The 21551-nt window shown below is 40.0% G+C and overlaps 1 protein-coding gene across 26 annotated transcripts in view; it reads right to left on the minus strand.

The window, feature by feature from the left end:
• The window catches only part of camk2g2 (calcium/calmodulin-dependent protein kinase (CaM kinase) II gamma 2), a 65349-nt gene that overhangs the window by 37366 nt on the left and 6432 nt on the right, over positions 1 to 21551 (minus strand). The window lies entirely within an intron of this gene.

Below are 21551 nucleotides of genomic sequence, written 5' to 3' on the forward strand. Positions count from 1 at the left end.
CTTTTTTGCACTTAGTGAAATTAGTCTTGTGGGTCCGGCCTTAATATAATCAGTGTCCAGTTAATGATTCTAATGGGGAGGGTAGGATGTCCGTGTGTGTGTGTGTGTGTGTGTGTGCGTGTGTGTGTGTGTGTGTGTGTGTGTGTGTGTGTGTGTGTGTGTGTGAGTAGCTGCATATTTACGAAAGGTTTGTTTACGACAGATTGGTTGTAGGACAGATACAGTAGATAGATACAGTGAATGGCGTCTCCTGTTGCCGAGCGTTAGAGGTCAAGTTCATACTGGACTCTCTTGCCACCCACCAGCTGCCAGTCTCCGGGGACAGATGGGCTGCTTAAGTGTGTGCACACGCCTGTGTGTGTTTTTTTTTGTTTTTGGTGTGTGCGCACATGACAGAGAGAGAGAGAGACACTGGACATCCCTAATCCCCCGTCCCATCCAAGGCTTTAGGCAGTGTCGTGGTGGCGAGTTAGTAACCCTTCTTTATCCACAACTGTTTAAAACACCACAGGTACAAAAGTGACAAATTATATTATTAAAATAGCACTGACACCATCCAAGGTGGAAAGGTGCAAAGTAAAGGCCAAGATATATCAGAGTTATTAGTGCTGGAGTAATTACCTTATCGTGTCCCCAACTACATTCTCAAATCAGTAGCTGATAGAAACAAGCACTAATTTGTATTTTATTTCAGTGACTCTATGGAAATGAGAGATGTAGCTAAGAAAAGAGGAAAAAAAGAGAAGAGAAGAAAAGAGTCTTCTCTCAGGAGGTAGTTCAACCCCAATGAGTCAGCAAACTGAAGCAATGTTTGCTGATTGTGTGGCTTCCTTTCCTAATCAAAGTGTGAACACAAACTTTACTGTAAATGGCAGTAAGTACATGGTATCCTAATCTTTGGCGCTTCTGGAGTTGTACAGAAAGTAAACTCTCACAATTGTGGCAGGAGTCAAAAGCAGAACTCACACACTTAGACGCCACTGGAGAGGAAAATAATCAAGCTGTATGTAATCAATGAACCCGGCTAATAGGATGGAGGTAACACCCAGAGGTTAGAGAAGGCTTCAGTTTGTTCACATCCCCCGACTGGCTGGAAAAACATAGGCAGGAAAAGTGAATAGGAAATACTTCCTTCCTGCACAGCAAACACAGAGGGGCCTTTAAAAGGCAATGGAAACTCAATTCCATGACTACAATGTAAATATGTAATTTGTGGTCTTGTGTGCATATAAAGCATTTAAAACATGACAGTTTAATGGCACCGACTATGATGAGGCAGCAATACTGAACCGTCACCAGTGACCTCTCCTAATTCAATAAACCTCACTATTTATCACAAATCTCAATCTGCTGCCTTGTAACATTCAGGATGAAATGTTTTGCCATAACTGCTCTTTGCAGAAAGACTTTGATGACAAGAACAATGTGGATGGGGCAGGAAGATGTCATTTAGTAGTGATATGATTAGTGAATTAATTGAAAGTTCAATCAAAAGAACATACATCTGCTTTTATCAGTTTTATATCATTTTAATTGAATGTCTATTAGTTTTGGATTTTAAGACATGAATTCGGACTCTGGGAAACTATAATACATTTTCCATTCCATTTACAGCACAATTAAATCAATTAGCTGAAAAAAACAAGCAAAAGACGAAAGGTATATACTGAACTAAAATATTCAGTTTTCAATGATATAAGCAGCAAATCCCCATATTTGAGTAGCTAATGGGAATGTTTAGCATTTTCGTTTCTAAAATGTATAACAACTACTAATCCATATCTGCCTTTTTATAGACACTTTAAAATGTACATGTGCATATGTTTTTCATGTATCCCAGTGCTTTCTGTGAATGAGTAGGACTTTATCCACATCACACTGCTGTAGTGACGTACTGTACATGGAGGCTCAGTCACATCCATTGGGAGAGAAAGAAAGAAAAAACAGCCAGTCAATCTCCACACACGAGCTGTCGCTAAGTGAAAGGTGGGACCTTTGGGTGTAAAGTCACCTCTTGATTAGAGATGTAAAGATTTATGTATTGATTTCCTATCAAATCTATTCTCCTCACCGCCACAACAAACTCCTGCAGGAAAACACATGGAGGGATAAAAACACCATCTTGAGTCTGATCCCGAACTCTGACCTACAGGGTTAAGCCAATCAGCTGCAGCTTTTATCCTGCATGTGTCAGACATGCGTACACACTGGACTTTTCCTGTTCAGTTCAGTGTCCATGCTTTTGTTCAGGCCTCACAGACACACACAAGCTTTAATCTGACCAGTGTGTTTGGAGGATTAGAAATCAAAGCATGCTGCAGACATTCCTCAACCTCCCTCTCATAGCCATAACGGGCTATTTTGGCTGCTTGTATTCTTAGAAAGTTGAATCTGCCTGCAAAAATAGGACTATTTTGCAATGCTGGCCTGAGATGACGGCTTTATTATGCTTGTGATGGCAGACAGTGTTGGCAGCTGGCTGCTTAGAAACACTAGAAGCTGACTGAGGAGTTTCAATAGAGAGATGAGAGAATAAGTACAGGCTTCAAAAGGACAAACTGTGTAGAAAAGGGGGAACAAGAGAAACTGACTACAGCTTAACAGAAGCTGTTCAGTGTCAAATACAGACGGTAAAAGGAACACAACCACTAGAGAGTGATTAGAAGTGACGGACAGAACCAATTGAAAGGGGCTGAATTAGAGGTGATAGTGCCCCCTTTGTCCTGAACTTGCAGCTCTTCAATAAACTAGACTTAATGTAATTGGAGTGTGTAACTGTTTTCAAAATGTTGGTGTCTTACTGTCGTGGTAACAGCTGGGTAGTTTTCAATATAATCAGCACAAAGGGTAAACTGATCATCAAACCTAAACATCACATATCACACATTAGATCAACATAGTAACTAATGAAGTCCTTTAGGAGCTCAACACATATTGCCTAACTACAGGAAATACAATGAGGTGACGGCTCAACAAAACCAAAAGAAAACAAGCTGCCGAGGCTGCGCTTCACTGGCTGAAAACAAACAAAACCGTAAATAATGCAGGGAAACTGACGACAGCTCAACAGCATCACAAACTACATCCTCTAAAATGACCATGAACTTGAATCAACACCTCTCTAAAACCGAACACTGTAACCTTCATGAAGATGGGATTTATTGCAGGATTGTCTTATTAGACTGCAGTAGTTTTAGCGAGGGGTATTTAATAAGCCATCTCAGTGTAGATTAGCTACATTAACTCCCTGTATGTGGCTACTGGCTGTGTACGGCTCAATCTCTGAAACCCAAAACAAACAACAATGTTTTGGACCCAAACTGACAAGAGACCCATTCAGCTACAAGTAAACAGCTTAATTTTGCCATGTTAAATCACTGCACATGGAGGAAGAGCTGGCGTGTGGTGCTCCTTGGTAACGTTTCTTTGTAGGAGTAACAGTGAAAAAGTCAAACCCATGGCCTGCCAATAGCATCCTCGCCCACATACACACACGCTCGTTTTAAAGCTTTCCGGAGAGATGCTGTGATATCGTAGCGTCTGCTCCGGAGAGAAGAACACACGGCACTTAGCCCAATTGGATTGAGTGATGACCGATGGCGTGGCACATCATCATATTCATTTATCCATCCAGCCCTCCCCCTATTACTATCTCATCTAGAGGCTCTGAACAGACTGGGGCAGTGGATGAATGGATGGATGGATAGATGGCTTCTTTCAGCCCACATCCACTGTTTGTGTCCCCCCCGTGTACATCAATTAACTTCAGCCTGCAGGGAAAGAGACAGATAATACTTTACAATTAATGCAATGACAATGTCATTCTTATATTTTGGTGTCGTGTGGTCATCGTTGTGGCGTCTCAGTCTGCACTGCGGATTTTGCTGCTGAATTGTGAGTTCATTTAGCTGGTGACAAACATGGTGTCTTCTTCTCTCCAGCTGCACCAAACTCCTGTTCATTTTTTTCCCCCAGTAAAAACCAACCATACGCCAATTATTTGGAGGAAGAAACAAGTTTTCAAACTTGGCAATGATAATGAATTTTATCAGTTGAGCAAAATATTAATTTGCAGTATGCATGTCAAAGGGTTGACAGACATCGTCAAGATTATAACTGACACTATCCTGACACTAGCTCAAAGTCTCCTCTTCTCAGGGACTGTCAGAGACTGAGCAGTCTGGGTCAACAAAGATCACGACTGCCACGTACTGTTCTTCATCATCCGACGGCTACAAACCTGGCAATCTGCCCCCAAAGCATAGCTGGATATTAGCTAGATCAGGGCACACACACAGAACAGCTTCTCCATTTTAAAACTGCTGTATCACAGAACCATTCATGCACAGCTGCCACTGTAGTCGCACACAAGCACACCCTCCGACACCGTCACTGGTAAGAAATCAACACAATTCAGGTGAGTCTGACATGCATCGTACACTGCAAATCAGCCATCTGCAATACATGGCATTATCTGTAATAATATTTGTGTAGCTGGCAAAATAATTACTCAAGAAGCAGAGATTAATCATGTGCTACAGTACAATTACAGTTTCTAATTTTATTTTCAACCATCCACTTGAGTGCCTGGAAGTGATTTTTTTATGGCACACCATTTAAAATTACAAGCACTACAGTATATATCTATTTATTCCTGCTCACAGTCTAAGAGAATTTTATGGACAGCATAGTCTGACCCTTTTAACACACCCCAACGTGTACGCACACGCACTGACAGGAATAACTTTTAATAACTAATGCACAAGTGCTGTTTTAGCTTTGAGGTTTATTGGCTATAAATCACAGGTATTGCAAGTGATGTAGGTATATTGATACTGTGCACGTGTGTGTGTGTGTGTGTGTGTGTGTGTGTGTACACTTGGAGATGAAGTGTCCTCCACTAATGCTATTAGATAAAACAGATATCTGTGATCATCTGTGGCACAAAATAGCTAAACATACTAAAATGTCAAACCTAATGTTCAATCCAGTGTGCGTGTGTGCGTGCGTGCATGCGTGTGTGTGTGTGTGTGTGTGTGTGTGTGTGTAGGGGTGACTGGGAGGTGAAGGGCAGAGATTTGTTTTGCGTTTGGTTAGAGGCGGTTTTGTTTTTTGAAATGTTCTTACACTTCAAGTGGTGTATTGTACCAGAGTGCGTTTGTGTGTGTCTGTGTGTGTGTGTATGTGTTTGTGCATGTCTGTGTGTGTGTGTGTGTGTGTGTGTTGTTGCACACGTCTTTTTTCATTCGAGCAAAGCCATTAGATAACGTAGTGATTCCATTTGAAGCCTTTAGCGACATTGCAGTCATGTCGATGAATACTGCGCTGTGGGCACCACTAAAAGCATGGCTCTCAGCCTTGTGCACGTGCGCACACACGCGCACACACACACACACACACACACACACACAATCCAAATACACACACCACTTTTTTCTCTGAAACAAACACGCTGGATGAAACTGGGTGTGTCCCTGACTAAATGATAGAAAACTGACAGATTCAGTGATGATACTAATAAGAGACATTAGACTGCTACCAATGATATCAGCAAATGTTTCTAATATTAAAAACATATGAGGCATGTACTATATATATGTTGGAAAAAATCACCCTTTCCTCAGTCAGAAACTGCATTTTGGTAATTGTATCCAAGTACAACTTTTCAAATCCATAAAGAATATCCATCACACCTATCTTTCAAACTTTTCATCGCTCACTCCTCCAGCATAAAAACCTACTGTTGTCAAACCGTTACAAAATGAATTCAAAAGATCACAACAAACAAACTGAAAACAAAATGAATAGCCTATTTATTGCAGTGCTTTTTCAAAAGTAGCATATTCACAGGCATTATTGAGCCGACACGTCGCACAGTGTAAACAAAGGTGTTCATTAATAAAGTAGGTCTACTTTATATGATATATGGGGTTCCTTGTGGCTGATTACGTATACATCTATACAGCAAAAATTTGCTAAATTAGCTAAAAAAAGAATATTTTCCATAAACATATGAGTGCTGGAGAACTTTAATGTTATTAAATCAATTACAAGTTAAACTACTAAAGATTCCCTGCTTGGTTTTTTGACTGCTGACAAATCAAATAACCATAATCACTTTGAGCACCAGTATCTTCAGATTAGCATTTGTCATAATTTTTGACATCTTATTGACAAATCACTTAGCCGATTAATCAAAACAATAAACGTTAGATTAAACCATGATTTAAAAAATTAAAATATTGCAGCTCTTCTCAGGATAAGTGATTGGGGACAATAGAGGTATGGACCAAAGTAGTTTTTGCCCTCATCTCAAGAAAAGGAAAACTAGATGAACATTGTATAGAAACATGACATGAGTATGTGTGTGAGCATCCCAGGGACATCGCAACAATAGAATTACAGTGAGGCAGAGCTTGTTAAACACTGGAAGTTAATAAAGGGAGGGAGACAGACAGAGAGACCCATATCTGCGGGTAAGACAAGATAAAAGGGAGACCAACTGATATGAGATAGATGAATGACAGACTGACAGAAAGAAAAACAGACAGAGACTTCGGGTCAGTGTGGCCCAGAACAGACAAGACTATAAATAGATCCAATCCTCCTCCGGCTTACAGCCCTGAATCACACTGACCTGGCCTGCCCTGCATCACCAAGCATAGAGACAGAGACACAATGAGACAGAAAGTGAGAGACACAGAAACAGAAAAAGAGAAAGGCTGACAGATGGAGGCGTACAGAAAAACCAGAGAGGAGGAGGAGGCGAGTTTCTGACAATGATTTTATATGATCTCTCTTTCTTTCCCTTCCAGTCACCACTTCCTCCATCAACAAGTGACTCCAGTCTGACATCCCGTCGCTGTGAGAGGTCAGTCTGGTGTCAGTGGGACAAAGCTGAGGCTCATGTCTCCTACTCAGAGCCAACAGTGTAATGATGTAAACAAGATGAGGAGTGATGGGAGATAATAAGGGGAAAGATAAAGATAGTGTTGATAATGTCACAAGTCTGATGACAGTGGTGATAATACCAATGATGGTAATGAACCCAAAATATGTTACTTGTAGCTACAAGCGTTAAACACCAGTAGTAAGCTGGTACTTCTTTTGTTTTGGACGTTTTCAGGATCATTATTTATTTGAAATTAAGAAATGACATTACAGAAACTAATCCCAGTAAGTGTCTGTTACTTTGACATTTGGGGGTCGGGTTGTTTGCCGTCTTACTGGGAGTTTGGTGGAGGCTTGATATCGGTTTGATCTGTGTTCAGTGGGCAGACTGGTCCACCATAGGGTAGATGGGAGCCTCAACCAGAAAAGAAATGGCCTCATGGTCAAGCTAAAGGACAGTAAGATCACCTGGGACCATGAATGTCTCTGCAAAATCCATGGGAATCAATTTGATAGATATTGATAGGTATTTCAATCTGGATCAAGGTGGAGAACTGAACAATGTTGCCGCCCCCACTGCCACTAGCATGACTGAAAGTAATCTAACTACAGAAGAGCACTTAAATATTGTAAACTACAAGTACAGAAACAACTCCAGTGGCCCTTCCCTAATAAAGAGTCCACATTCATGATTAGAAATCTTACCATGACAGGTTTAAATTCCTGCGATCAATGTATAAAACTGTGACTAACTATGAGTCCAGGTTCACAGGTCATTCAAGTTTAATTTGTTCGGACCCTGTAGCTGCTCCCAGTCATTTCAAATTGTACTCTGAACACGAGTCTTGTGTTTACGTGGGTTAAACATGCTGTAGCTCAAGTTAAACTTATGATTATGAGAACAGGACTTGCACAGTCATAGTTCTTACGTGCTTTTCTGTTCTCAAATTTAGGATGAAAAACAGCAGCACGGTAGTCTGTATGCCTGTTTGTGTGTGTTGGGGTCTGAGAGATATCAGAGGAACTCAACCAAAACATGTAGTGACACACTGTGTATCCTTCTCCCCTCTCATTTTGTTTTTCACTCTGTTCTGCATTATGTTCTGCATGCTTTACGAGACAGTTTCAGTCAGCGCGTGTGGCACACTGGATGTGTTGAATTGAGCCATTAAATGAAGCTTTAAAAGGATGGTTTGGGTTATCTGACGTGGGATTGTATGAGGTAGTCATCCATAGTCAGTGTATTACCAACAGTACACTCGGATGAGCTCACAGTTTGGGTAAGTAGACACGAGTATCGGCACAGAGCCTGAGTGATGTGCTGCTGTGGACGGGGTCAGCAGAAAACACATGTTTCAGCCGGAGAAAAAAGCCGAGTGTACGCTTTATTTTGAGTATTTTCACAGCTTTAACTTGCCGTCAAAAGGCCTTTTCCTTTTTCGAGCTACATTTTCTCAACTGTTGAACTACCATATTACTACACAAAAACACACCTGAGGCGCACACTTTATGACGCCGCCGATCAGCTGTTTGAGTCTGAGAGAGCTAAGAGTCAGCTGCATCTGGAAAAACATTTCACTGTACCTACACTTTCTTCGATGATACTCTATTTGAGCTGGTAAACTCAGTGAGCTTTGCGGTTCATGCACTGAATATTAAGGCATATACTGTTTAGTACATGCCAAGAGTAATATGAAAGTAATTAAGTTATATCAGTTAATTTATGATTACTCAGATAAACCTTTATGTGAGCAAGATAACCTGATTAACGTGTCAGCATGACACATGTCAATAGTCATATTATCCTACACTGATAATAGTCAAATTACTTGAGGGCAGATAGAGTTGAGGGGAGGAAGCGACGTGACAGAAAGACACTACATGAGGTGAAAGGGACAAGTGCATGCTGGGGTTTTAAAAACAAACGTAAGTTGACTTGTTATTGTAGTCTGACCTGCTTATTTGTCCCCTGCATCAACACAGTCAGCAGCAGTAGGAGCTGCAGCAGAGAGTCTGACGGACAGCTCAGGCAATGAAGGCACTTTAAAACCCTTAGTAGTCAAGTCTGACCACGCAGACATGATAAACAGGTTTATATTGAGTGTTGCTTACGCTCTCCAAGAATATTGTTATCTCTGATGTCCGTCACGAATAAATGTCCACAAATCCACTTAGAAATCACAGAAGAAAGACAAATCTTCAGAACTTGCCTGAAGATGTTTTCTTCAGTATAAAAGTAATCCAATGAAAGCTGTCTGTGCATCCATTTGAAAAGAGGAACTGATAATAGCTGATTCAGCGTGCTGCTATTGGCGGCAAACAAATACAGACCAAAAGAAATTGGGGGGAACTGGGGACATTTGACTCTGATCATTGACTCTGATTTCTGTTATTCACATCATGTGAATGTAATCACCACAATCAGTGTTATAGTCACGTGGACGAAGTAAATACAATTGAATTTTTCCCGTGAAGATGGATGCCAAAATACACCTTCTTTTTAGTGTCACACCTGACCTAGTTTTCTTTCTTTCGCTCCTTCTCTGAAAGGTAAACTGTTTAAAATGGACAGATGTCAACATCGCGGCGAAAGGCAACAGGCTGAACATACAGACTGTGGATTTACTGCTAGCTATCGTGGCTTATGTCAACGTTGTTATAGGATAATCAAGACATATGCTGGAGTAAACAAGAGAGCTGGAAGGGGCCGTTTCTCAAATGAACCACATAACTAATCCACCATGTATTCCCAAACTTCAAGGTTATTATTTTCCAAGGGGAAAACAGAGAAATAACTTACTAAATGTATATATTAGTGACTCTAGACATGTAGAGTGTGGGAGAGGTATGAATCAGAAGTTTGTTCAAATTTCAATTCAAAATGTTGTTGATATTGGGAAATAAGATATATAACTATATATACATATATATAAATATAAATTAATTCATCAAAATAGTGTCCTTGAATCCAAAAGTGAACCAATTGTAAGATGTTGAACGTTTTATCAAGTTTATACAAAGCATAGTCTTTAGCATCATCTAAAAGTTAACCAGCTCATGCAATAGAAACTAAGCTCTGTGGTTAGGTGTTTGTAACCTAAAAGCACCTTGGGAGTTGTAGTCAACTCCTCTCCTTTGTGTTTTTATGTAGGCTTACACTATTGAGTAGTTAACAACGAACCAGACATTTTGCAAGACCAGTCCAGGCTGTAGAAGTTCTCCAAAAGTCAGTTTCTGAAGATTGATTGATCTAACCCTACACAGGAAACCTCCACCTGTAGACCTGCTAACATACTGGAGTTTAGCACGTTAAGATGATAGTTTTAGAAATAACCTAAAGTGACCTGAAGTGTTGGATGAGTCGAGATGACCTTTTGTTATCACTAGATGAAAAGGGAATAACCAAAGTCATAAAGATTTACCCTTAAGGGATCATGAAGCAGGTTTGATGGCAATCCACCCAATAGAGGAAATTTTACTCTGGACCAAACTGTTGGATCACCAGACCAATACTGTCATCCAAACAAAAGAACCAACACCCCTGAACGAAAGTGGGAAATATTTCATATAGATGTATTGTGGTATTGTGCAGAATCCCTTTTTAACCTTCATTTTTTCATTAAATTTGAAGTGAGAAAATCCTGGGCATTAGTGCTGCATCATCATCTCATCATTTTTGTCCAGTGACCCCGAACTAATGTTCTTAGTGTCACTGTTCTCTCAAAATAATGGATGACAGCAGATAGCTTGTGAAGCATGTGAAAGTTTGACGTTCCTTTCACTCAGTGGAAGTGAGAAACACTGACATCATCGCATCCCCAAAAAGTAATAACACAGCTCAATATAAACAGGTGCCACCGGTGCTTTTCTTACATTGCTGCAGGTCCTGTTTCTTTCCCCCTCCTCTTATCTCAACTATGCTACACTGAGGCTAAGCAAATACAATATGAGATTAAAGGTAAATTAGATTTATCACAACTACTCTGCCAGTTCACTGTGCCATCATGTCATTATGTACAGCTTCCATTAGCATGGTACTGTTGCTAGTGTAACTCAACAACTACACCTAACAACGTTTAAAAAGATGTGTGATGACAACACCCAAATTAGTACTAAGAATAGATCTGGAGGCAAATACTGGCACCTTTATTCCAGCACATAAATAACACTGCCCGGGTTTCCAGCCTTGATGTGTCAGAGTGCAGCCTTGATCCTCGTTTTGTGATAACTAATCACTGATGAGCGGCTGTTCCAGGGAGACAGACAGACCGAGAGAGACACACACACACACAAACACACACAAACAAGAGAAGGGACAATGACCTCCATTGTGTTGAGACTGCCAGACCTTATGGTAAGACATGAAGAGACACACATGAACAAACATCCAGTTACAAAAATTTAATGCAGCCTGTAAAGCTGTGTAAAGAGTGACAGCTGACGTAGATCGTGTCTGACAGCTGAGCAGCGATACTTGCACAGCCTGTATGAGCAAGTTAATCCTCCTAAAAAGCAAATAATGATGTTGTTTTACATTTGCCAGGAACATTCTACCATTCCTATGTGTTGATATTTATGTTCGATATTTATGTAGAAGCTTGTGGAACAAGTCCTGTTCGTTAGATGTGCATAGACCAACGTTAACACATGGGATCGTACGTTGTATGGGCTTGACTTGACAGGGTGCAGGCTTATAACGCTTTGTGTAAGCGATGAGCTGCGCGCGCTGCCTGAGCTGCACAGGTTGGAGGATTATTATGCCTCCATGTATTTTATATCATGGCCACTTGCCAGTGATTAAAATAACTGTTTATTTACATTTCCATTTACAAATATTGCTCAGCTGCTGAAGCTGAGTTCAGTCGTCGTGCAGGACAAATGTGATTAAAAGATTTCAATATAGACAAATATTTGCACAGTGTACCTGGAAGGGTGTGACACATCATGACATGCAGGATGTACAACTCATTATTTTCCTTTTTTGGGAAGTACTGAGTTAATTAAATACATACCAAAGTCCACATAAAATGTGTCTAACTTTAGCCAATTATGGAAAAAATATCATCCAAGTTACTATTTTTATCTAAAATGATCCTAGATCTAGATCTGGATCTAGAAAAAGTGCTGAAATCAAACTCCCCTAATATTGTGGAAGCTCATTTTGTTATTATAATCCACTGGTGATCAAGTGGAGATTCAATCCACTAAACCTCCACAAAACCTGCATCATTGCCACATTTTCACAAAAGTGTGTCAAGGCAGCAGGCCCTGAATGGGACCATTATTGTGAGCAGACTTTTATTATGAAAGGCTGTTTTGATTGTAACCTTGGAAGCAGACACAAACGCACCAACTGTGTTGGTGGTGCACCAGTCAACACAAGTACATACTTCAACCAAGTCATGCAGCGGCACAATCAACTCTATTGAATTTATTGGGATACTAAAAACTGCTATTAGAGCTGCACAGCAGCTTTCAGATGGGATTATCAAATGATTTTAACTTTGCCAAGAGCCTGCAGGTACGTGTCAATTGTTAAGGTGAAACTACGATTAAACAGACAAAGCTGACAAGGCATCACACAGATGAGAGAACAATAAACTGAGTGTGTGTGATCGACTATGGGTGTGTGTTTGTATGCGGTTGGTCAAACATCCTCCACTTGGGAAAACAGCAGCCTTGTGCAAAGAAACCTTAGTGTAAATGGAGATAATGACAACAAAAGGTGAACAAATATTGACACAGATCACTATGTTGTGTGTGCATGTGCCTGCATATGTGCGTTTGTCTGTGTTTCTTTATATTTCGAGCCAAATTTGGATGTCAGCGCGGTTGGTTTGCATCTTGTAAAATGAAGAGTCAAAAGCATTCACCAGTTAAATGATCTGATATGCAAAGTGACGTGTTGTAGACAGAACAGTTTGTTGTTTGGATAAATAACAGCCAGCTTTAAAAAAGGAGATTACTGAGTGAAATGAGAACTAGAGAGTGATGTGGTAAAAGAAGTAAAATGAGGCAGGAACAGCGGTATTTAGAAATATGTAACTCATGACAATGAAGTATGTTTTGGCAGTATCAAAATAAATGAAACATTCAGGCAACCATAACTGGCTGAAGTATTTAAAGCCTCCGCTCTGTACAAGACTTAAAATATTTTTAAGTTGACTTAATTTTTATCTTGTTCCCACAACTAAATCAATCAATCTGCAGTCCAGCTGTCAAGCTGTTTTTAAGGAATTAAACTATACATCTTGTTTTTAGATCCAAATGTTCAGTAGGAACCAATGTGCTTGTGGCCGAGTGCCACAAGCAAGGTAAGAAAGTATTGAGAGATGGACTAAAGACCATTATATACTCCAGAACAGATGTGGGCGTGAACAGCAGGACGGGCAGCTTTTTACACTACACTTAGTGTCTGCGGATGTAAATAATAATTTCTATGATGTGACAATGCGATGGCAAAGTTTAGGTTCGGTTTTGGCACTGAAACAACTTGGACTGTCTTGGTTGTCATGGTTACAATATTTAACATGTGGTCAAGCTTATTTAACAACCATGGCTAAACGAAACAACACTGACTAACAGTTTGAAACAGGAACGAACAGCTGTCTCCCGTGATAAACTTGAGTGTTTTGTCTCTCTGTAACCACGTCACTACAGGACGCTGTCACTTGAATGTAAACATGTCGTTTGAAAAGACTGATGCTGTTTCACATGAATGCAGGAAGTCACCTAACAATAAAACAACCTGTGTCCCCCCCCCCCCCCGCAAATGGCAGGAGGGTCTCATCTCTTCTTGAGGTTAGCGGCTTCAGGCTACATTAGCTCCTATGAGCATAAAATAACCTGAATCTCCCATCAAACTGTTGGCGGTCAAATTGTATTGCGGGAAATTCAGGTTTTGAAAGTGAAAGCGTGAAATAAAAATAACAATATCTCTGGTTCGACAGCTTTAGATGAGAGCAATGCTAAACCAGGGGAGTACTATTTCCAACTAGCAGAAGTGTTTTTTTACCTTTCCCTTTGGTCTACTTTCAAACCATGAACACATACACCACACAGATTTTACTCTGGAAAATTACTCTGTGAATTAAAATCCCGACATGTAAGTTTTAACTTCGCTGGGTCCCGCCAGATTAAAGCCCTCAAAAACCAAAGTAAACAACAAGTCACATTTTTCTGAGGTCTTTTTCTGGAAAACATCAATTTGTGTGATTGACAGTCAGGCTTCCTCAGGCTTTGAGGACTTTGAGTTTTAAATGGTAAACCTGACCGCACTGTGTTACTATTCATTATACATGACACCCAGTGAATATGGTGACCATGTTATGTAATCTTGGCTGTCAGGTGTGATGGGTAGGATGCATGCAAGGTAGCCGTTACCATGGAGACAAGCTGCTTGATTGACAGCAGGAGAGTGAGTGTGTGATCAGGAATAGATTATCCCCTGGCATGTCTGCCACACACACAGTCAGGCAGAGCTAATGGTCTTTTCAGGAATTTATCAGTGTTTACTTTGAATATCAAAAAAAATGTAAAACAATGTGATTTGCCAAAGAGATTAAGGATAAATATTGGCAAAAATAGTATTAGCAAAACAACAATCTGTAGTTTAAACATTTGTTTGTTTGTGACAAAATACTGAAAATGCCAAATTGAATTAAGCTCCTCGTTTTGTCCAAGTCTAAAACCTCATGACATATAGCATCATAGAAGACCAGTAAATATTGAAATTTAAGTTTCTCTGAACCGCAACATCCTCAATCCACCTAAACCTTAAATAAAAAATACAGGTGTTTTTGTTTTTGTTTTTTTTGTAATAAAAACCAAAAAAACATCAACTTGACTTGTGGCTCACATGCAGAGCATTTATGCACATGTGAAGAATGGTAAGGTGAAACTTTTATGAGGCAGACAGGTGGAGAGAGACAGAAAAGCAAGAAAGAGACAGAAAGAATAAAATTTGGAGACTTAGGTGCAAAGCTTTGCCAGCATGATGTGATCACATCTTCACATACACACAGACAAGGACGCACACACCAACACGCGTTATTGCTCGATGCCTCTCCCGTGTGTGTATCAAACTTTATTGCCTTCTCAATCTTCCAACTGTCGCAATAAATAATCTCAATAAAAACCTCTCCATTATGAAAACTGTATTATTTCACTGTTGCTAACTTACTTACCTGTTAAGTGTAATTACTGCACCCAGCTCACAACTAAATATGATACATATGTGTGTGTGAAATCTTATACACTGAAAGAAAGACACACAGTGCATTCAACCACCTCTGTTGCTCTATCTCTGCTGTACCATGAATCTATACTGTATGTAGAGCTGCAACGATAAGTCGATTAATCAATTAGTCGATCAACAGAAAATTAATCAGCAACTATTTTAAGAATCAATTGATTGTTTTTACACATAAATGCCAAACATTTAATGGTTCCAGCTTCTTAAATGTAAGAATTTGCTTCTTTTCTTGGTCTTACATAATAGCAAAATGAATATATTTCACTTTTGTGTGGACAAAACAAGACATTTGATGACATGATCTTGGGCTCTGAGATTTCATGATGGATATTTTTCACAGCTTGCAACTGACAATTATTTTCATTAGCAATTCTTCTGCCAATTACAATAATTGTTTATTGTCTGCAAACTGTCGGAAAATAATGAAAATGTTCATCACAGTTTCTCAGATTAAAATGTGACGTCTTGTTTTGTTCAACCATCAGTCCAAAACACAAAGTTCAGTATTCAGTTTACATCTATATATAACTGAGAAAAGCAGAAATTCCTCACAGGAAGCAGAGTAGTAGTCTGTGTTTCTGCCAGAATAGAGTAGAAATATTAGCATGAGCATCTGCATGCTCCACACTGTGCATATAGTCATTATGTAACAAAAGCTTTCGAGCAATGGCTTTCTTCGGTTGTTATACATGAACACAATTATGCTGCCACTTTCAGAAGAGGGACACACAAACAAGACCTCCTCCATGACTCACACACATTGATGTTACAACAACTGACAAGTAAGCGCATACACACGCACGCACGTACATGCATGCACACACACGCACACATGCACACACCGTAAGATTCTCTAATGTAATGTAATCCAATGAAGTGTTGGCAGACAGACTTCCCTTTGAAACACACTCACTAGTTTCCCTGGAGTGAAGAGCACAGGCAGAATGGACACGAACACAGTAGGGTTGAAAATAATTATTATTTAAATCTTCAATTAATCTCCTGAAAATTCCATTATTTGGTCGATGAATTATCAGGTCTATGAAAAATCTGAAAAAAGGTAGACCACCAGACTGAAATTGTGCATCTCTTTGTGGTCACTTTGTATCACCTCCACAAGCAGAAATGCCAATCACTACTTCCGGCTTCTCAAATATAAGGATTGATACTAGGGCTGCACAATGTGCAAAAGAAATCGTATTGCACTTATTTTGGCAGATATCGAAATATGCGTTTTCAGTTGGAATGGACGTTCTTGCATTTAATTTTCACAAAAAAAATGTTTAAATGACGACATGATTTTTGTTGGGGCTTGTAGCTTCTTCCTTTATGTCTGGAGAATATGATTTGTGGGCTGAGGCGTCTCTGTAGCACCGCAACACTTATGGTGCTAACAATGCACAACAATGTTGAGACACGTTTCACCTTCATCAAAAAGATTGAAGCTCCTGCAATTTTTTGCAGCTCCTGCTATTTGAATATTGCACTTTTGCCATTGTTATTATATTTCGATTAATTGTGCAGCCCTGACTGATACTTTTCTCTACTTTATGTCATTGTGAATCTAACACATTTGTGGTTTAGACTATTGATTGGACAAAACAAGCCAGGTTCATCTCTTTTTTGTGTCCCCTGGAAACACTTTGGTTGTTGTCTGTGCTATTTGCTTTTGCTGTGTGTATTTGCATGCACGTTTTCTGAATTTCTTGTTTGTTGTCTATTTGTAGGTTTTCTTAAGTTGCAGTGAACGGAGCTCTCCGGGCCACCGTAAAAAAAGGCAAAATTAAAAAACTCTATCTGTGTTTTTCTTTTGCCATATGTGATATTACATTGAATATGTTATGGTTCTGGACAGTCTTTCATTCTACGGACGAAACAAACAGTTGAGAAAATAAAATAATAATAAATGATGAAAACATTGCTAGCTGCAGCCTTACTGTTGCTATTTTTGGTATATTTCATATTGTTAGTTGCAGCTCTGCTAACTTGAATATTCAGCTTTTAGTGATAAATCAATCCCCTCCAAAGTACCAATCTCAAAGAGCATCCTCCGTCCTTCTCACTATATGGCAAATTAAAATTTTATTCAACTTGGCTTCCACATGATGCCATATGCTTCGGACAGGGGGGATAATGATGAACAGATGAGAGAGAAAAAGAGGACAAGATGAATATGACAGGAGGAGAGTCTTTGAAAAACACACTGAACCTCAGTACACACACACACACACACACACACACACACACACACACACACACACACACACACACACACACACACACTCAGTATCAAAGTGCTGATAAGAAGGTTTGCATGCTGTGGGAAGACTGACACCACGCATGTGTTACAATGCTCTAGTTCTGTTTTAGACCATATAACCCTGACCATCTAACGCTCCTTTTCCATATCTACATCTTTCTCTTTCCATATATGACTCTCACTCTCTCCCCCTCATCAAATATTCACAGTTGGTCCCATTAAACATTCACCGCGCAGTGCTGCTACGTTTATCTGCCCTTCGCCAATCAGCCTCCAGCGAGTGCACTACAAGCCCACCAAAAGCCTGAACACACACACACACACACACACACACACACACACACACGTCGTCGTCTGCCTGAATGGCCTGCGATGCGGCAGCCTTGTGGAGAGAGGAGAGAGGGGAGAGGGGAGGAAATGACTAGAGAGAGGGAGGAAGAGGTGGCAAAAGAAACAAAGAGAAAAGAGGAAGGCAATGGCCGCTGAGGGAGAAACACATGAAAGAAGATCAGATGAAGAAAGGAAGCAAAGAAAAGGAGTGTGAGGGTCCACTCCTCAGCTCTTGTCCATGTTCATGTGAGAGCAGAGCAGCCTTGCACCTCAATAATTCAACAGTGGGACGAGTGCCGCCAGCCTCCCCCTCTCTCCTCCTCTCTCTCTCTCTCTCTCTGACATCACAAGGCCTTACCTAATAACAGTGTAAAAATACTCTCACTTTACAGTTCGACACAAAACGTGACACATAATTGTGACTAAAAATAAGATGATACACTGTCAAGATACATCTGACTTTTTCCTTTTGGTGTTCCATTTTTCAGTCATCTTTCTCTGATGGAAAAAGACACACAATCAGGTAAACGCAACCCGGCTCTGAGCGCTGCCAAAATGTGCGTGACCTACATTCAGTACAGTGCCTGAACGCATCCCAAAGCTGCTGCTGCTCCATTAGCGTGCAACTCACTCCAGTGTAGACAAGGTGTTAGTGTCACCCTCTGGGTGTGGAGTGACCCTAAAATCAAGTGTTGCCGCTCAAAACTACAGAGCTTGCATTTACTGTCCTTTTTCTGTGCACTCACACAGAGCAGGCCACTGACAATAGAAACAACTGATAACAAATACAGCTCTTATTAAGGTTGGCTGATATAGCTGAACTTTAAAATATATATCACATAGACACATGCATGCATGCAAAATAATCAAAGTGAGGTTCAACGTAAAAAACCTTTGTTCATTTGGTATGATATGATAAAAGCAAACATATGACATTCAATTAACTGCTGAGGGAAGCAGCGAATCTAAGAAGCTGTAACCAAAGAATTTTTGGCATTTTTTGCTTGAAAAGTGGCTGAAACCATGAACCCATTACCAAAACAGTTAACTGATTTTTCTTTTTGGGTGATTAATCACCAAACCTTTAAGCTATTGGGTTGTGCCGATGGACGATGATATCGGTGATCGACGGTCATCAGACATCAATTTCACAGGGTGACAGTGGTGGGACGATCGGACTATGGTTAAGACTGTAAGTAATGCTATCAACAATAACACTTGCCATATTACAGACTGAGCAGTGGATGGGTACATAGCTTAAGAGTGCCACCTTGTCTAAAACCAAACACAAAGGCAATCTAGAACTTGAGTTACCACTACAAATGAATCTAAAGCTGAAACAATTAGTCGCTTCCTTGATTGTCATTCGAAAGAAAGTTTACTGCCAATAATTGAAAATGGCTCCAGCAAGTCAGTTGAACCAGGCTCGACTTTTGCAGCGATGAAACACAGTGTCATGTGGAAATGGATCCCATTAAAGAATCAAACACATGCAGGTACATACTCCTAGTAAATACTCCATAAAGTTATTGACCCCACTCTACTGTTCTCCTCATAACTGTGGGACAGAGTATAACAGTGACTGTTCTGAGTTGTAAAACCTGTCTTGTGGTCCTATAAACTCCTGTGCAGCGTTACGCATGGATGTATGCATCAAAGCGGCCTCCCTAGGTTGTATGTCATCATCTTACAAGCACTTGTAGCAACACGCCTCCCTCAACACAGTCCCTTGCTCATTTTTAGGATAGTACCAATTACGGCACCAATAAGGACGAATAGCTGTCACTCACAGCTTCAGTGAGCAACAACTAACAGGACCCTGCCACTGAAACCAAAAAACAACTGAGCAGGTACACACCTGCTCTTATTCATATGGTGTCATTTGAATAAAGACAAGACCTGAGTTTGCGACACCCAAGAAGCATGGGAGGACTATGAGAAAATGGACCCCCAGCCATTTGTAATCATTTTGTGTCTCTGTGTCCTGGTAATCCATTCATTACAACTGAATTGACAGTTTAATGTAGAAAATAGTAAATGTCTGCAAAGTGCCAACAAACCTGAAATATACATTTATTCATAATACAAATACAATTAATTTTCCAATATAAAACTTGTAACTGTACACTTCCCTGACCTTTGTGAGTGGAAACCGTAGTTACAATAGCCACCGTTGTGACTGTAACTGAGACACATTTGTTTTTTTGTTGCTGCTGTTCAGACTTGATTAATGATTCTGAAAAATCCAGAGCTTTTGAGCAGGTTACCAGCCTCACACAGTTTTAATCAGTTTGATTTTCCCTGAGACAAAACATTCGTATGTCCGTATTTTAAATCTTATAACCTTAATAATGCTAACTGCTGCAGAACTGCTCTTGATAAAACTCTGAAGCGTGTTGAACCTCAGGCCACACCCCCCAATCAGTGATGGCACATCAGGTTTTTCCATTATCTGTCAAAGCTGATATACCTGTTTTGCAATCACCAATTATCAGGTGAATTTCAGCCCTATGTAACCGAGTGCTGAACATATTTACTACCCCAACAATATGCTTTATATTTAATTTACACTAACACGTATTAATACATAAAATTGCTTCATGTATACTGTTCTATAGTAGAATCTAACAGTTGGAAATTATGGATTTTAAAATGCATTTTTCTGTCAGTCTTAATTAATTAAACACTTAACCACTATGAGCGTAAGGGACGCTCAAACCTGCTTCTCACAGTAAATCCACTGATACATTTCCACATCAGTTTCATCACTTAACATTATTAGAGACCAAGTTCTTCTCCTTGTTTAACAATATCATGTGATGCAAGTGCACACAGCCAAGATGTTAAGTTGAAACTGTTGCGGCAGCAGCAGTTTAAGCAATGTAGTCGAGATGTCCCTCTCCCCAGCAACATTTTCCGGCTCCTCCTGCGAGATCAGGAAGTTTTCCGAGGCCAGATGAGATAAAATCTGAGATAGATCTGAGAAGAATCTCTTTTTGCTTGTTTATCAAACTGGTTTTCTTTTCATCATGAGAGATGAAAGCTTATATAACACATTTACTATAGTGATTTTAGGAGATAAAAAACAAGTATTTCTCACCCTCTCTCTGCATGTTTCACCTTGTGGTGCTGTAGCCTTTACATTAACATGACAGCATTTAGTTCAGATGTCTGCCGTGTTAGAAGTGCTATGAACATGTAACTAGATCCGACCTGGTAAAATTGCTTTTGAGACTTTTAAATAAAAGTGATTCAGTAGTTTATTTATATATGAGACCGACATGTTTAACTGCCATCAGATTAAAGTAAAGGGTGCATGTCTGAGAGGGGCTTTTGTAAATTTACTGCAACATCATCAGTGGACACTGTAAAAGCAGAAGACTGCTGATGACAGTGAGCTCCATAAATGGAAAGCAGACGAAAGCTGAGCGTGCAAAAGCAAATGCTGACTTCCTTATATATGTGTAGATATGCACGGTTCGGTTTTTGCAAAATGAAATGAGCTACTGTACTGAACCGTATGTCAGAAAAGAGATATGAAAATATCTTCCTTTTATTGTATTTTTTAAAATCTAACCACTGACTTCGGGATGTACAGAAGCCACAGAGAGGAGACTACACTATCTCCCCTTCTCATCAGTGAGCACAGAAAGCTTGTGGAAGTCCTTCACCACTGAAGTAAAAGCAACGCCAGCTTATGAGCACACTTCCCTTCTTAACTTCTGCTTCCCACGATTTTTATCAGGTAGTCTCTGCTGCCTCGGGCTAACATAAATTGTCGTTATCTAGTTCTGTAAACTGATGCTACAGTCAAAG

This window comes from Seriola lalandi, unplaced genomic scaffold (assembly GCF_002814215.2).
Source record: "Seriola lalandi dorsalis isolate HSWRI2012SDOR001 ecotype SW California unplaced genomic scaffold, Sedor1 jcf7180002054948, whole genome shotgun sequence".
Classification (NCBI taxonomy): Eukaryota; Metazoa; Chordata; class Actinopteri; order Carangiformes; family Carangidae; genus Seriola; species Seriola lalandi.